Consider the following 13,230-nt stretch of genomic DNA (forward strand, 5'->3'; position numbering starts at 1 on the left):
GCCTCCAAATCCTATACATGTGTCACTTTCATTACTTTTTTCCCCGTCTACACAGGTCTCACTTGTAAATGAGTCTTCGAGGCTCAGTGTGATTTATCGGTTAAAATAAAGGTTGAATGAAAAAAAAAAGAAGAATGAAATACATCAATGGGACACACATTGGAGGCAATGTGTCTTGCCCAGGGACATTTGGGCATGTGATTGCTGGTGGAATCGAACCCCCAACCCTCGCATTTGAGGACAACTGCTCTAACCACTCGACCACAGCCACTTGGTGACCAGTGACCCCCACGACCCCGAAAGGAAGAAGCTGTAAAGATAATGGATGGATGGATCAGAATAATTACACTTCTAGACTTCACTTCTTTCTCAACAAAATACCACAAATTACATTTGTTTTGAATAAATAAATTAATTTAACTGAATATAATTAAATTAGTTAAATTAATTTTACTATTACTATCCAAGTGCAACAAATTTTAAACTACTATTGTTAAATTTTTTTTTTTTTTTAAACGGTTCACGAAACTTTTCCTTGAATCACAATTTACACAAAACTGATGCAACATTTTATAAAAACATTCACATTTAACCAAAAGATTTACAAACTAAATATTGCTAAAAAAATAGCCTTTAACCTCCTAGGACCTGGCATCCACATATAAGAGTTCGGGTCTTAGGAGTTTAAGGAAGACAGAGCTTTAGCTGTGTCCGATACGTGTGGATAAAACTACACATAATAATTATTGTTTGTTAAGGACCAAGAAAGACTAGTCATGAAGTCAAAGGTCAGTGATGTGGGGCCAGATGACTGAGCACATCAGGAGGCCCAGAGATGTTTAATTTCATCATCATGAGCAAGATGGTGTTAGGGATAATGATCAATTGCTCAAAGTGATGTGATCACATACCTTTTGTTTGTTTTACTGAAGCCGCCTAATCAAATTAAATGAGCCTAAACGGCTCTTCGAGATGTTGAGGCCACCAAAAGCATCTGTGTGCTACACAAAAAACATCTGTAAAGCAAATCAGAGCTTCCTTGAAACTATGAAAAGTTGAACACGAGGTTAATAAAATATATAATAAGAGCAAAAAATGTTTCTGAGTGAGGTTTATGAACTTAAAATCAAGTTCTCAGTATAATCTATGTATGCGACAGGAGCACCTACCTTTAATAAAACAGCCTGACATTTGGCACGTGTTGCTATTAAATCACAACACACAAATGCCACAAGTATGTGTGCACAGAAACAAACACAAACCCTGGCATTCAAAGCACCATCACTTTTGTTGAGGAGTAAAATTACTGATTCTTAGTTCCTGCACAAGTTTTGCTGAACTCCACCTTAAATTTTTTTTTTTTTTTAAAACACTACTTGGAGGAACACAGCTGCTGTGCTGTTTACAGATGTCTGGATTAAGACTGCATGTCTCCTAAATTCATAGATTTACTCAAATCCTCAGAAAAAAAAAAAACCAGTCAAATCTTTTGATTGCCTCAGACATTTATTTGGTGAATTGAAATTAATTTAGTGACTAAAAAGCTAAAAGAGCTGATCACTTTTATACATAAAAGATGTCTCAGCTGATCAGTTCAGAATACCGCAACTTTTTTTTTTACTTCACCAACAGCCCCTGAAAACAAGGCATTTGACACGTTGGTGTCTTGGTGGGGTTAAGTGTTTACTGCGTTACGTTTCTAAAATGGTTTATTTTTAGTCTGTGACCCAAGCGGTCATGCTGAATGAGCCTTTTGTGAAAAGTTGCATCCCTGGCAGCTCATTTGCACTCTGCCCTCCTTGTGTTCTCAGCCCACCCTTCACATGTAGCCTGTAATAGAGGAATAATAGCATCAGCTTGAAGTTAGCCTCCCAAATAACCAGATTGTCTCATAAGGTTTTAGTGGATCCCCACCCAAACTACTCCCGGGCCTGTTCTGTGTCTGGAGGCTGATAAACAACACACCCACCCACAAAAAAAAAAAAAAAAAAAAAAAAAAGGTTTCTGGCTGCTTCTGCTAATAATCAGCTGTTGATTAGATTGCACAAACTTCTGTCTACAAAGGATGGGTGGAAATGCAGCTGACTGCTTCTGGCGTATGACAGGAAGTGGCGAAGAGAAACACAAAGAGGAGGGATGTAAATCTGCACCTTTAACTTGCACCACTCGTGTTGGGGAGTCCTGACAGTCTAAACTAAGACGAGGGACTTGTTTGCTGAAAAAGCTGTTTGACAGAGGTTCCCTTTCTGTCCCGCCCTCCCTCTCTGACTGCCTGCTTTTCATGTGGCCATTTTAGGAGACGTTGAGTCAACTGAGCCCAGCTGAGGATTTGACAGCAATCGAATGAAGCAACATTACAACACTTGACTTGAGAGCAGGGGAACTCGTCACACTCACCCTGTCAGAAAGACGTTTGCTGTTCCGCCTTCCTTCCTCTATCTGGTGGCTGAGTAGGTGACACTGTCCTCCACCCTGAGTCAGGCTGCTTCCTTTCTCTCGACTTGCTGGATTTGTCTCTTCTTTTCAGTTCCTTCACCCTGAACAGGTTGTGGTGAGAAAGGCAGAGATGAGTAAAGTTGCTCTGCCTCCCTGTCCCATATTCTGTCAGGATGTTCAGCAGCTTTCACAATTCTGTTCCCTCTGTGTTTTCTTGCCGTTTACCTCGATCCACTCTCATTCCCACACATGAACAAATCAGAAACTCATCGACGACGACTCCCAGCCCCCATTTGTCTCGTCTGTGCCCTCCTTCTACTTTTCTGTTTTAAGCCACCCCCCTTTCCTCTTTCCTCTTGTATTTGCACTCCTCCAAAGTATTGTGGACACAAAAGCCACTTTATTTGCTGTCATGCTTTCTCTCGTCTTCCATTTCTCCTCTTCCTCGGCCTCTCCTCTATTCATCCGTCTCTCTCCTCAACATTTCTCTCTGTTGTTACCCTGCTCCCTCAATGTGTTTTCTTTATGTTGTTTTCCTCTCAGCTGATAGAGCCAGGCATGCTTTGCTCACTCAGCAGTGAAGGCATACAGAGGAAAGAAAGGGAGGGGGGGCTGGAAGTTGCTACGCGATTGGCTAGAGAAAAGGGGGGTCAGCTGTATTGGCTGAGGTTCTCATTGGCTTGGGGGAAACTGTGGAAGGGGAGAGGAAGTGTGCAGAGCCAAAAGCCCGCCCACCTGCTCCTGCCTGTCCTGTTTTGCAGAAAACAGAAAAGCACTTTTCTCAAAGTATATGCAAAATGTTATTAGCATGTTTTGTGCACAGAGATTACATTTGAAAGTCTTCCCCACAGAAAGCCATGGGCGTCTGGCCTGTTTCTTTACATCTATTGAAAGAACATCAGTTGATAAAAACAATAACACCACTGAGATTAAATATGCACATGAACGTTACTCTCCTCCTCGTTCATTTTCTGACACACAACTTCAATCTGTGTGTACCGTCATATATTCTGTGTTCCTGCAGAACACAAACAGCAGCTGGAGTACAGATAGACTCACGTGTGTGTGTGCAAAAAAAAAAAAAAACAACTATCAGTGGAGCACCAGCCATCAGCTGTGCGCTTGTGTGAGTAATTTTGGCAACTGTGAGCTAATGAGGAACGTCATGTTGAACATGCAATGACTGTTTCAGAGCGGTGTGGTTAAAGTCCACACAGGAGAGTACATCGCACATTTTGTGTGTGCTCTGTCACTTCACACACACCGAGCAGACATTGCACAAGTGTAAAGCGCTGGTCACAAAGCTTACTTGAGGATGTTAAGCATGCTTTTTTAGCTCACCGATTCATCCAGAGCTCTTGTTACAGAGACAAAACACACCCATATGCAGCGTGCTGTTGGAAGCCACTCGTCAACCCATGTGTGCTGGTTGGAACATGTAACAGAAACTGAACGCAGCCTCTTCAGGTTTCAGCCATTGCCTCTTTGCCACGACTCTTGATTTATGTCTGCCTTCTGCTCAGCTGCCAACTGTGACGTCCAGAAACTTCTTCTAAAAAAGGTGGAAAGTTTGCGCCAGTTGCTGCTTTTTTGATAAATTATCTGTCACACAGGGCGACAAAGACACAAAAGTGTATTTTCTAATTTTAGTACTTTTTTAAAAAAAATAATTATTTACACTATAAATGCCAAAACATTTTTTTTTTTTAAATAAAACTCAGAACTGTAGTGAACCAGATGACCTCAAATATACCAGATGGACAGAGACTGTTATTATCATTGATCTGAATAAGTCTGAACCATCTGATGAACTTTCTTTCTTGAATTAATCAAGCAGAAAAGACAATCCTCTATAATCATTACTGTCTTACAAATGTTTTGATAATCAAATTGTGTTAGTTCACTCAATGCTTTACAGGTTGAAAAGAACTACTAATTTTTATTTTACATAAACAGTAAGTAATGATTTTTGGTCCTCATTCAGAGAAGAAATCACCTGAATATGACTTTCTTGATTTTCTGTCTGAAATGAGCAAGCTGTCGTAAGTATGTTAAAGGTTGGTTTTCGGTCAACTAAAATGTTTACCGAGAAAAATGTCATGTTTTACTATTTGAAAAGATTACAAAGTGTGAGACTCCACGAAGTCTGCTGTTGCTGCAATAATCTTTTCTGTATGTTGTAAACAATCCTTGACTTATGATAACATCTTACGTCACAAATCCACTCCTCTTTCTGGTCCTTCCACGAATCAGAAAGCTCTAAATTGAACAGGAAGTCGACCCAAATAAAATGTGGCAACTTCTCAGTTCATAGAATAGAGAAGAGAAGATTTCGAGAGAATTCCAGAATTCCAAGAGAATGAGAGTTCTGAGAGATGCAGCCGGTTATGAAGAGTTTGGAGTTATGAAGAACCAGGGACGTTTGGGATTATACTTCTGTTTGAACTAACCACGCACGACTCTCCGAGGATTTCTAGCTGTTCTGAACGGAGGCGCTGAAACAGTCTGAAGGACTCTTACTGAGCTGATCTATCGTCAAACCAGGTAAAGATTTCCTCTTCGACTCAAGTGTACCGTGGACGGGCTGAGGATCTGACGAAGCGTGCAATTTCTGGTTAAACAGATTAAACTTCCCTCACACAGTTCTCTGTAAGATAATCTCCTTTCACTCTAAAACCCACCTCTCTCTCATAAATCAGTACAGATATTTTAGAAATATCTTAAGCAAAGTCCTCAAATCACCGCCGAGTGATTTGAAGTTCATTTTCTGTGAAACTGTCTGTTATTATTTTCATATTTTGCCAAATTAATGTAAATGTTTGATGTTAAACTTTGATTCTGAAAATAAATGATTCCATTCATTTGATGGGTCAAAGATAAATAACGTCTCTCGTTACATTTCTGTTAAATTCAATGCACGACATTTACAGTCAGAAAAATGAAGAACTCGTGAATATTGTATGCATATATAATTCATATATTTGTCATACAACAAGTGACACGTACCTCACGTGACTCACTACAGATCATAACTCGTTTACATGCAGGGTTCAATACACGAACACACCTAACATTCCTCACAGCACTATCTTTGTACCAGCTTCGCCTGCACAGCCATTTAAATAGATTTGCTGCCTAATGCATCACATGATCTCACTGTACAGAAGTTTGAATGTTTTTCATTTGTTACTCACTTTGTCTACTAAATGACACAATTTCAATTTAAAGATTTACATTATTTGGTAAACTTTTAGCTGAACTTTTCATTAAGTTTCATATGTTCTAATTATACAACCTATTAAAATACCCAACATTTTGCTTAAAACTTGACTAGAACTGTAAATTTGTTCAAATTAGTGGCTTATCTGAGTATTTATTACAACACTAAACACATTCAATGATACATTCAGTCCAGATGGGCTGAGAAGTGGTTTGAAAAACAAGACAAACCTTTGGCTTCCACATCCAAATAAAGAGATGTGGGGATAGGGGAGAGAGGAAAGGGAGTGGGAATAAGGAGAGATAGATAAACTGACCAGTCAAGATTGAAATGAGACAAGGATATCGTTTTCAAACAGGCTCAACTGCATCTTCTAAGGTCAAATCCAGTGGTGTAGTCCAAGTGATACGTGGGTATACGGAGTATATCCACTAGAAAAGCTTAAGAATTTCAGAGTACCCACTTAAAAATGCCCATTGATACATGCCATATCAGTAGGCATGTGTCATTGATATGTTAAACGGCAGTTAAACAATTCCATAACAATTTATCTGCAGCGCTTGTTTATTACATTGATTATCCAGCGAATTATTGTATAATTCTGTACTCACTACCGTAATTTTTGCTATACAAGTCACCTTTTTTTTTTTTCATAAATTAGCATGCCTGCGACTCATACAGCGAATCGACCTATTTATTTTTTTGCATATTTATAACAAATCTTGGCTGAGATTTAACAATTTCATTTATTGTGACATGGAAAATATTGAACACTACCATTTTCAGCCACTAGAGGGCCTTCGACTAATGTGGCAAGCCAAGTGTCTAATTAATAGGTAAAAGTGTTTATTAATGAGACACTTTGCTTGCCATACCAGCCACCTTCGTCTCGCTCCAGAACTCCTGGAGCAAACGTCAAATCAGCTGCATTTTGCTGCGCTGCCCAGGCGAAATGCAGCTGATTTGACCATTGAAAAACATTTATTAAGGAAAAGTTCAACTGAGACACACAATTACTATAATTACGAGCAAATGAATTGATTTTAGGTAGTCATCTTGTTACATTTTGAAGAAATGCACAATGATTCGTCCCTGTGCGCACTCCCGCTTCCGTGAATCGGATTTTGAAATACAGCTGATTTGACTGTCAAAGTGCATTTATTAAGGAAAAGTTCAACTGAGGCACACCTTTGCTATAATTTTGAGCAAACAAATAATTGTTTTCAAGTGTTAATCTTGTTAAATTCTTGTTAAAGTCCTCCCGTGCATGCTCCCGCGGCCGCCATTTGGCAGCCAATCGATTTTTGGCACAACACCGGCCCACATTTCCGGGTTGTTAGCGGTGACGCATAATAGATGCGACTTATGCGGCGAAGTGACGCATTTGTTTTTACCACTTTATTAGACATATTTGGACTGATGTGACTTATATGGGATTTACCTGGCTAAATAAAGGTTGAATGAATGAATGAATATGGCGGTGCAATGTGTACGGCGGCACGTACGGTATTTAATACTCGAGCACGTTTTGCTTTGATACCATTTTCTAAATTATATATGTTTTTAATACAAAGCCAACTGTTGTACAAAGTTTGTTATACATTTATTCAAATATAAGCATCAGAGAAATTTGGAAATGTTCAATATGCTGAAAAATCAAAATAAATTGACGATTACATCGTACTAACTGGTATAGTTCGGTTTCCAAGCACAGTATACCCACTACCTGCTGAAAAGCTTCTTAATATTATGGATGTTTTGTTTCCAAGCAGCAAGCCTTAAGTTTCATCATACACAAACATACACATTCTTACAACCATCTGTTGATTTAAGAGCTGACATTGTTTCCATATCTGGGGGAAATAGGGTGTGTTTTGCCATGAAAACCCTCCCCCATTTGAGGGCACTGTGCAGCTGGGAGGAAAGATGCACTGAAAATATACACCTACACACATTCCATCAAATGCTCACATTCTGGCAATCCTGACCAGAGCGCAAGATCGTGTTTGTTTTTATGTTAGATGACAACGTCGAGATTAGCCTCTCTGCTGTGGCATTTTAAAAGCAGCCTGCTTGTTTCATTAGGCTTCTCTAGGTGACACCAGCAGTGTTCAGAAGGGTTCATAGATGAAATCAAATGGACCAAAATAAGATTCAGCCAGCCTGAAACACAAGACTATTAGTCATCGTTTGAACTAAAAAGTTTTAAATATTGAAAACAAGATTTGATTTTTTTTTCTTTCAGAGAAAAAGGAACAAAGAAAGGTTGGAAGGGTGGGGGTGACTGTAACAATGTGCATGTGTGCATGTGGGGTGGGTGAGTGCAACCTATTGAACATGTTTAAAAGGTACATGGCCCCTCTTGTGATACTTGGTGTGTGCTTTTTTTTCATGTTTCAAAATAGTTTAAGAATTTACTATAAAAATTACAAAACTGTATTTTGGGCTAATTTTGTAATGCAATGTGTTCGTACTTAAAACTGCCAAACTTTAAATATAACAATACAGTAGAAATACAGTAACTTATTCAGTCTTATCAAGTCATGAGTCTTACTCATGTGAACATGCAGTGATGTGTTTATTTTATTTATCATTAGCCATCATTCATTTTTACAATATATCCCACTGTTTGTCTCTCTTGGCAACAAGGTAAAACATTATTACATAATCTCTTAGCAAATGCTTCAGCTCCACCAACATAATCCCATAATCAAACTTTACCACTGTCAGCAAGTTCACACAGGTTGCTACCCACCCCGACTGGTTTCTTTGTGTTTACATGTGCACTGTGCTGTAATGATCTGTGAAGATGAACTATCTTTTGAAGGGTGTGTTTGATCAGCTGGGAGTTTAAAAACCTCTCCCCAGCGTGACCCAAAGAAGCTTCCCATTACAAGTGTGCTTAAAAAAGGAACTTGTATAATTAGGTCAAAAGCAGTTGTCATTTATAAATGTATTTGTTTCAGGTTTGGTAACAAAAGGCAATAGGAAATGTATTAAATACTTTTATATACAGTCATAAACCTACTCAAAATAAATATAGTAATTGTATGCAAGTGATATTTATCGCTTTTATCTTAAGCTTCATTTTATTTGAAACACTTAACCTTCTGAAAGACTAGTGAATCATCTGATTAACTTCTGTACTTTACAAAGAGCCATAAACATTTCTGTATTTCATTTCTGTAAGTAAACACAGCTGGACACTTACTTTGGCAAGTTACTTTTACAGTAACGGATATTGCACAGCTTCTCTTAAAGTACGAACTACTCCACTAACTTTGAAACAATTTCCACCAACAATTAATTATTTTATTACACAGTGTCAATATGATCTGGTTTAACTTTGCACGTGTGGGAACATTTGCTTTTGCACAAACGGCTATGCACTGATTAAATTTAGTTAGGCAAGATTCTGCAGATTTTAATCTTTGTTTCAATTCAGTCTTTATTTGTAATTATTTTCTGGCATGGTGATATTAGGAACTACATTAAAAAAACAAACAAACAAACAAAAAAACCCAGAGACAATGAAGGTACAAAGCAATGTTATAAATTGTGGCAGCCTGAGTCTTGGTGACAAGTTGGGCATGCTCAGAGGAATGTTCCACAAAAATATGCTGCCTATTCATGAAGGACAGGAAATAAACCTCTCCTTTACCCCACCTCTTCCATTTTCCCTCTCAGTCTTCATTCTTTTCTTTGAATTCAGCTGTCTCTTTTCACCTATCGTTCAAGCTCTCTGCCTCAATTTCATGCTTGAGAAATTTGCAGAGCTCTGATGGCGAGACATTACTTTGATTGATCTCAGCAAAACGTATTCCTGGTCGACATTTAGCTAGTTAAAGGAACAGGGGGTCGGGGGGACAACCTCTCTCAGGGCTAAATCACCAATATCTAACTAACATACTGTCACTGTTTAACCAGCCAGTTGACTACTGATTGGTTACCAACGTAAGCCTGGTGGTGGAGAGGATTCCCAACCAAAGAGGATGGTGGAAGATTACAATAACAGTTGGAGCTCGTTTCCCTTACAAATGTGTGTTCAGCCCTGACATAAGGAGAAGATCACGAACCAAAGAGCTACAGTTTTCTTATTACTTTAAAGACAAATGTTAAAATATTTGGAAGCAAAATATAGGAGAATGCAATACAACATAAAATATAACATAATACAACATAAATAATTTCCCTTTGGGATTAATAAAGTATTTTTCATTGATTACTGCATATTTTATTTTTATCCAACATTGTGCAGCTCTTCATGAGTAAGATTAATACTTTTTTTTTTTTTTTTTGCTGCTCCCTGCGTTGGGGTCGCCACAGCGAATTAAGTCGCACGAAGACTTGGCAGTTATTTTTACGCCGGATGTCCTTCCTGACGAAACCACAGACCACCGAGCTACCACAGCCCTCTGTGTGGAGCAGAGAGCTGCTATCTAGGACACCCGGAGGAGCAGATGATGGGTGTTAAGGGCCTTGCTCAAGGGCCCAGAGTGGGGCGAATGAGGGTGGGGGCAGGTGTGGGTGCTTCACCTACTCCACCCACATTTTTGATGTTGTCGGTAACGAGGCTTGAAACGGCGATCTTCCAATCACAGGACCACCTTCTCCAACCTCTGCACCACCATGCCCAGTAAGATTAATACATATCAGTAAGTAATAGTAACAGCCTTTTTGTCTTTGTCCAAGGAATATGTAAATAAATAATCAAAACAAGGTTAATCCTAAACTCATTTCAACTCACCATATACAGTATATGCTTGTGGGCTGCGGTAGCTCGGTGGTCAGTGCCGCGGTCTTGTAATCCTGAGGTTGCGGGTTCGAGCCCAGGTTGCGTCAGGAAGGGCATCCGGTGTAAAACAAATTACAAATCTTTCATGCGAGTTCGCTTGCTGTGGTGACCCCTGAAGAAGGGAGCAGCCGAAAGAAACTTAGTATATACAGTACATGCTTGTGCAAATATTCTTCCTAGGTCATTGAACAGACTTTTATTTATTGTACACAGCCCATTCCAACACCTAACCCATACTCACAACCCACTGTTTTTTCATTTCATGTAAACTTGCAACTTAAAAACCCAGAAATCACATTATGTTCAGTATAAAAAGTTTCATTCTGCTGCTCAATTCTTCAGGGGTCACCACAGTGAGCAAACTTGCATGAAAGATTTGGCAGTTTGTTTTTCACTGGATGCCCTTCCTGATGCAACCAGGGCTTGAACCTGTAACCACAGGATTACAAGACCGCGACACCAGCCACCAAAGTACTGCAGCCCCCTACATTATGTTCAGTGTGTTCACAAAATACAATTTAGTCATCAAATCAGGCCTCCATTTCCAATCTAATGGGTCAAAATAAGCACACACAAAACACAAACACCCCAACATATTCAACTATTTAAAACTGTTTTAATGTGTTGCTTACTTTATAATATCTGTAAAAACGATAACCTTTACTTGAATATACTGAACATGTACAAAAAATGTATAGAAATTGCAGCCAGGTAACCTTGGAAAATGTTGCATCACACGTATACTATTTGTAGACTTATAACTGAATATTTTGTTCACCTTGATGGTAAGCATGCGTTGTACACTGAAGACAATTTTGTAAGATGCAGTTGAATAAAAGCATAAAGAGCTGAGTCAGTTTGACTTGAGCCCATCTCAACCTTTGCTGCAAATCATTCTCTTGCACATTTTCCTTACATTTCCTGTATTTCTCTTCTTCAAGCCTGACTGGTGCCTGCATGTCCTCGGCGTGTTACGTCAAGCCATAAATAAAAGGGATACTGCAAAGGATTCAGATGACTGCAGTTTGGAAAACAAAGCTGTTTCCTGCCTCTCTGATGAGACACCAAGAGAGGACCAGCCAGAAACACAGAGAAGCATTTACCATAACACACTAACGTGATGCAGTAATTAACATATGGATGAACAAATATACCCAGTGATGTTTCAAGAATTTACATGCTTCTTTAGAGTTACTTCATAAACAACTGCAATGAACAAATGTTAAGCCCTATATTTTTTTAACCTTTATACTATCTCGTTAAAAAAAAAAAACTTTAAAACTCAACAGAATATATACATATGTTTGTGTATGTATGTATATATATGTATATATATATATCTACAGAACAAAGCACTTTAAAAAATACTGAACATTTCATGGAAGTGAATGTCATAAAACCATTGCTAATTGTTCAGTAACAACAAATGGAACGTGTTCAAACTAAAGTACTGTAGAAAACAATTGAGACCAGCTAGATAACTGGTATCACAGAGCTTTGATTCTCAGGGTGTAATGGAAAACTGTGTTGATTAATTAAACAGTGGGTTCAGTCATTGTGCTCTTCTCTTCTCTTTCTTCTTCTGTTATCACCCAAGTTCAAAACTTTAATTTAAGTTAATAATAAAATATATATTTTACAATTACTATACAAAGTTGGGATGGACAGCTGCACAGAACATAAAATATCAAAATAATGTGTTAAAAATACAACAGTGTTCGCTCAACTTTCAACCAAAATCACGAAAAAAGCAATTTATGGAAAGCCAAATTTGCATGTTTAGGATTTTCCTAGTTTTCTGCTACTTTATAAATCCTCCAAATAATGTATGCTGAAACACAAAGTTGGGCTTCTAAATATATACTATACTTAGTGTTAGCAATTTTTTTTTTTTTTGTCCTCTTTCATTCATTGCCTTTATGTTCATCTAACCAACACCAGAATCCAAACAAACCATCTACCTTTCACAGGATCAATGCATAGCAACACATTAAATGGCAGTAAGATCAGAGTGAAGTGGTCTGAACTCATGTACTAATCCATCTGTGAAGACTGTAAAGTCGATTTGAGCTCCTTAGCATAAACTTCAAAGAAAAACGTGGAATAAATAGCTGGATTCTGATCATATATCAACAGAATTAAAAACCCAACATGAAAAAAAAACCCCAAAATATCTCATTTTTGTAGTTTGCAAAATTAGGTCAAAACTGTTGAAGACTCAAAACCACTAAAGCAGTTTCATGGCACTTAATCAGTTCAAGCGTCTATGATGACACATCCATTTCCTTCATTTCACTGTAAAAAGTATTTCAACTAACCTCAGTGAGACAATGCTGAGAGATCATGATTACGCATGCAGGGAAATTTCTTTTTGAAATTATTTATTTAGATTAGTAACAAGTGTCGTTTTTACAAAGCTGGGTTTTTCTAGCAAGCCAGTGGTTAGATTTGAGCTAAAATATGTTTCTGAATACTTACAAATGCAGTTTAATAGTTAAACACCTTCAATGGTGGTGGCATGCTCATAAATTTGGTTACAGAGCCTCACAGGGACTGTTAGAACATTTTAAAAAGGGACCAATCAAAGTTTTGTACATGCCGTCTCATATGGAAGCTCAGGACAGAAAGATCTCCACAACACAAAGTATGAGGACATTCAGATAAAGTTTAAGCTCCCTTCTCAGTTTTGCTCCTTTATCTCAGCCTCCATCTAAGGTGAGTGAGTTTATTGAGCATTACTATGTTTGGCTTTCCAACACTAAAATAAATACATAATTTG

General features: G+C 38.2%; 1 protein-coding gene across 2 annotated transcripts in view; it reads right to left on the minus strand.

Annotated features, from left to right (window-relative positions):
- The window catches only part of LOC119413844 (protein FAM214B), a 32,905-nt gene that overhangs the window by 17,066 nt on the left and 2,609 nt on the right, over window positions 1–13,230 (minus strand). The window contains exon 1 of one of the 2 annotated variants that reach the window (XM_037680909.1): window positions 2,398–2,733. The exons of the other annotated variant lie outside the window; for it this stretch is intronic. The gene's annotated coding sequence lies outside the window, so the exon portion shown is untranslated. Of the gene's footprint in view, window positions 1–2,397; window positions 2,734–13,230 lie in introns of those variants that run through there. 2 annotated transcript variants of the gene reach the window in all.

Source organism: Nematolebias whitei, chromosome 8, assembly GCF_014905685.2.
Source record: "Nematolebias whitei isolate Nwh7 chromosome 8, NemWhi1, whole genome shotgun sequence".
NCBI lineage: Eukaryota > Metazoa > Chordata > Actinopteri > Cyprinodontiformes > Rivulidae > Nematolebias > Nematolebias whitei.